This window comes from Tenrec ecaudatus, chromosome 1 (assembly GCF_050624435.1).
Source record: "Tenrec ecaudatus isolate mTenEca1 chromosome 1, mTenEca1.hap1, whole genome shotgun sequence".
Taxonomy (NCBI): Eukaryota; Metazoa; Chordata; class Mammalia; order Afrosoricida; family Tenrecidae; genus Tenrec; species Tenrec ecaudatus.
Window position 1 is genome coordinate 37,464,034 of NC_134530.1, and position 5,823 is coordinate 37,469,856.

Below are 5,823 nucleotides of genomic sequence, written 5' to 3' on the forward strand. Positions count from 1 at the left end.
TTCTTAAAATTTTTCTTAAAATGGGTAATATGGCTACTTCAAGGTAGGTGGAACCAAGGGGCAGATATTGCTGGAGACGGTGGAGATCCGGGGTCAGCCCACTTTGAGACCAAAGAGCCCATCCTGCCCCTCACAACACGTTAAAAGCTACTTGAGAGCCATAAATGTCTTGTAAGCAAATGAAATCTCCACCATCTGAATAACAGCCGTTAACATTTTCAATTTTACTTCGGAGCCATAAGTACATACCAGAAGAGTCCAGTACAGCTCTCAAGCCCCAGTTTCCCAGCCTCTGGTGGTGATGACCTCACCAGTCGGGAAGTCGAGGCCGAGAGCAGTCTGTTCACGGGAGCGCAGGCAGAACTGATCAGCAAGACCAAGCGAGCTCTCTGCGCTCTTCTACATACAAGTCTGGTTTCATCATACTGACTCTTTGGCGTACGTGAGAGGGTAGACTATTAAAGCAGAAGGACCTCGGAGGGGAACCATTAAGGCCTAGGCTACCAACCAAAAGGTTGGTGGTTTGAATCCACCCAGCATCTCCATGGGAGAGAAGACTCGGTGATTTCTCCCATACAGGTTCCTGCCTCAAGTTCGACTCAGTCCCACGGGGCTGCTGTGAGTCAGAATTAGCTCTATGGAATCCGATGGTAGCAGCAAATGTTGCTGTTGTTGTTAGGTGCCATCGGGTCAGTTCCAACCGATAGTTAACACCCCCCCCCCCCGCACAACAGGACAAAGCACTGCCCGGTCCTGCGATTGTTCCGATGCCCGAGCCCAAGGTTGCAGCCACGGTGTCAGTCCATCTGGCTGAAGGCTCTCCTTTCCCGCAGCCCCTCTGCTTTCCAAAGCATGAGGCCCTTCTCCAGGGACTGGTCTCTCCTGACAGCCCGGCCAAAGCATGCAAATCGTGAAACGAAAAGAAACAGTGGTTTAACCATGATTCAGATAGCTTGCTCAGCTGCCAGCTGCAGGGTTGGCAGTTTGAACCCACCAACCTCTTCGCAGAGGAAAGTTGAGGCGGTCAGCTTCCATAGAGCCTTGACCACTCAGTGAGGATGCTCTGTTGGAGTCAACTCAGAGGCTGTGGGTTTGGTTTTTATATTAACGCTGAAGAAGGCCTGACTGCACCATGGTTAGGCGCTCACCTGCGAACTGGAAGGTTTGTGGTTCAAACCCACTGGCTGCTTCAAGGGAGAACTTCACATGACAACCTCAGGAATGTGATGGGGCAGTTCTTGTCAGTCCTATAGAGTTGCTATGAGTCGGAATTGACCCAACATCAAACAATAAGAGAACACATGAAAGCTAAGGCGTCCTAGAATGCCGGGGCATCATAGCGCTGTTTTCCAGGTAAGATCGCAGAGGCACAGTTACTCCTGGCGACTCAGCAACATAGGGTTGGGTTGCACAACCTGGCGTGTCTTCATGAGGCAAGGGGAAGAAGGCAACGGAGGCAAGAAGAACAATGACTAGTGGACCTGAGAGTCTCAAGAGCGAGTGTGTTTCCGTGCGTGTGTTTACATATAGTGGTCATTGCACTATATTCTGATGCACGGGGACCCCTGTGTTTCAGAACAGAACTGTGCTCCATTGGATTTTTAATGGCAGATCTTTCAGAAGAACAGCACCAGGCCAACTTTCTGAATCATCTCTGAGTGGACGTGAACTTTTGGGGCAGCAGTCAAGTGTATTAAACATTTGGACCACCCAGAGACCTGTGCTAGATGATCACACTTAAAAACTCATTGCACTTGAGTCAATTCCAAATTATAGTGACCCTATAGGACAGAGGAGCACAGCCCATGTGGGTTTTCAAGACTGTAACTCTTTACTGGAACAGAAAGCCTCATCTTCCTCCACGGAGTGGGCTGGTGGTTTCAAACTGCTGACCTTGTAGTTAGCCGTCCATCATAACCCACCACATGGACAAGGCTCCTTTTTCTAGACCAGGGGTTAGTAAACTTTTGAGACAGATGAGGCAGTCCTCTCCCTCAGAACAATTATAAAATGATCTGAGGGCCTTCAATATCTTTTTACAAAAAAGGGACATTTAAAATAATATCATAAATGGGACTATGATAGTTGTGTTATGGTTTTCAATTTTACTTCAGACCCACATGTACATACTGATTTGCCAACCACTGTCTAGGCTGTGGGTGCGCTGAGCCCCTGGCTGTGGGGTGTCTTGCTGCTTTGCAGACACAGTACTGCACATCACTGCAGCCCCTCGGAGATCCATACAGGCAGCTGCGTGTGTGATTCTCCATTTTTTCCCTCATCCACATTCATCTATGAATGGCGTTCAAGGTCATCTCTTCCCTTCCCACTTACACAGCTTGAGAGTGTGAGAACTCTATCTTTTCTCTCTTCGTCTGTTATCATTCCTTAGTCCCTGAAAAGAAATTCTCTCCCCCTTAAGTAGTGAATCATAGGGTGGGAGAGACAATTTCCCGATTGTAGCGGTTCAGAAGCCTACCTTTGTCTGAAAGCTTGTTCCTGAAAGCTGCCGTCTCCTTGGTAAGACAATGCCAAAGAAAAGTGAAGGCTTGCAGGTCCCAGCATTGTCCAGGCAGGTAAAGGGCAGACCTGCACGAAGGACCCTGAGCTCCTAGAGAAGGTGAAGAACACATCGGACGTGAAAAACCTGTCAATTAACCAAAAGCCGCCTCCTGGTTGCCAGGACACGAGGCCGTTGATGTTGAGTTGACGCTAAAGCACAGTGGCCCTCCTAAGTGTCAGAGTGCCTCACAGGGGTTTCAAGGACTGATTTTCTAAGAAGCAGATTGCCAGGCCTTTCTTCGGAGGCACTTGTGGGTGGGCTCAAACTTCCAACCTTTAGTTAGCAGCTGAGTATGTTAACCATTTAAACCACCCAGGGACTTGGCCTCTAGGTTAGTGGTAGGTAACTTGGTCATCTATGACTGAAAACAAGAGGAAAGAGCTGTGAACATCCATTAGTAATCAGCACGTTGAGGCCTGGGAAAATTGGATGTCATTAAAACTGAAATGGAGCACATAAAGATCACTACCCTTGATATAAGTAAATGGAATAAAATAGTATTGGCCATTTTATGTCAGACAATCATATGGCTTACTCAGCCAGGAATAGCAAATTCATGAGAAATCGTGCTACATTCATCATTAAAAAGAAAATTTCAAGATCAATCTTGGAATACACTGCTGTGTGTGATAGGGAAATATGAATATGCCTATAAAATGAATAGTGAATACAATTTATTTTGATTTTCATACCAACTGCCATAGTCAATGATGAAGAAATTGAAGTTTTTTTTTTTTAGTTTTACCCTCTCTACTCTTTTTAAAAAAAATCATTTTATCAGGGCCTTGTACAACTTGTATCACAATGCATACATACATCCATTGTGTCAAGCACATTTGTACATTTGTTGGCATCATCATTCTCAAAACATTTTCTTACTACTGAGCCCTTGGTATCAGCTCTTCATTCTTTCCCCCTCCTTCTCTCTTCCTCCCTCCCTCATGAACCCTTGACAATTTATAAATTATTATTATTTTTCCATGCCTTGCACTGTCCAATGTCTCCCTTTAGCCCCTTATCTGTGGTCCACTCCCCTGGGAGAGGGTTATAGGTAGGTCATTGGGATCGGTTCCTTCTTTCTCCCCCCCATCATCCCCTTCTCCTCCTGGTATGGTTACTCTCAATATTGTTCCCAAGGAGTTTATCTGTCTTGTATTCCCTGTGTTTCCAGTTCTTACCTGTACCCATGTACATGCTCTGGTCTAGGCAGATTTGTAATGTAAAATTAGGGTCATGACAGTGGGGGTGAGGAAGCATTAAAGAACCAGAGGAAAGGTGTATGTTTCATTGGTGCTACGCTGCACCCTGACTTGCCTGTCTTGTCCCCGTGTCCCTTCTGTAAAGGGATGTCCAATTGCTTGCAGATTGACTTTGGGTCTCCACTCCGCACTTCCCCCCGCGTCACAGTTACATGATTTTTTGTTCTGAGTTTTTGATGCCTGATATCTGATCCCATCGACACCTCATGATCACACAGGCTGGTGGTTTCTTCCATGTGGGCTTTATTGCTTCTCAGCTAGATGGCTGCTTGTGTCTCTAAAATTGAAGAATTTTAACAGCTTTTTCAATCTGAAACTGATCAAACAACAACCAAGATGCCTTGCTAGTTTCTGGTAATTGGAATGCAAAAGTTGGAAACAAGAAGGATCAAGAGTTGGAAAACATTGTCTTGGTGACAGAAATGAATTTGGAGATCGCATGATAGAATTTTCCCACACCAACACTTTCATCAGCGGACACTAATACTGTGAGACCTCATGAGCGCCGGGATGGCAGAGTACATAAACGAGGACTTGGAACAGAGATCTCAGTTCTGACATCAGAGAGATCTTGGGAGAAGCTGACTATGCCGAGGCATTCAACGGTGTGCATCATAACAAACTGTAGATACCATTGTGAAGGACCAGAATCCCAGAATACTTCACTGTGCTGATGTACACGAACCTGTACATGGATCAAGATGCAATGCTTTGACCAGAACAAGGGGATGCTGCATGGATTAAAAGCAAGAAAGGTGTGTACAGGCTTGTTTCTTTCCACGAAGCTTACTCAGTCTGTATGCTGAACAAATAAGTTGAGACAGTGGACTATTAATAGCAGAAGAACATCACATCAGGATTGGAGGAAAGTTCATTAACAACCTGCACTACGCGCATGATACAACCTTGCTTGCTCCAAGTGAGGAAAGCGTGATGCACTTGCTGACGAAGATCAAAGACTACAGCCTTCATTATGCCTTACATCTTGACGTATGCCTTACATCATCTCAACATGAAGAGAGCCCAAATCCTCACAACCGGGCCAGGAAACAACAGCATGAGAACTGGAAAGAAGATTAAAGTTGTCCCGGATTCATTTAGCTCCACAATCGATGCTCAGGGAAGCAGCAGTCAGGAAATCAAGCAACAATTGCACGGGGCAGATTTGCCGCACGAGGTCTCTTTAACGTCTTGAGGAACAAAGTCATCACATTGAGCATGACAGTGCGCTGGCTAAGCCAGAGCCTTTTCACAAGTCTATGCACGTGAAAGCCGGACAATGAATAAGGAAGACGACAGACACTTGAATTGTAGTATTAGTGAAGACCATCGAAAGTGCTATGGACTGACTGCCAGAGCAATAAGTGGATTTTGGGGGCCGGGGAGGACAAAGTACAACCAAAATGCTCTTTAGATGAGAGGTTGGCGAGAATTCTTGTCAGGTACTTTAGACATGTTATGTAGACATGTTCTGCAGTGGGGACCAGGCCCTGCAAAAGGACACCATGCTTGGCAAAGTGGCATGTCTGTGAAAATGAGGAAGACCCTCGACAAGATGGATTGGCACCACGGCTGCAACAATGGGCAGGGAAGGTGCAGGACCAGGCGGTGTTTTAGTTGATGGTAATCGGTTCATTAGGAGTTGGACTAGACTCCATGGAGCATAACAAGAGCCACAGTCAGGAGATCTGAGTTCAAGCCCTAGCCAATGCACCTTGTGGACTGTCACTGCCTGCCTATATGTGGAGGCAGAGGTGTTACTATGATGCTGGGAAGCCATGGTTCTCAACCCCTTTGGAGGTTGAACGACTCTTTCACAGTAGCAAAATGAAAGTGATGAAGTAGCAAAGAAAATAATTCATGGTTGGGGGGTCACCACCACATGAGGAAGAGTATGAAAGGGTCGCGGTATTAGGAAGGTTGAGAACCGCTGCTGTACAGGTTTGGGAAAGGCTTTCAGATTAAGATGAACTCAGATTGACTGGGAAGAAGGACTGTGAA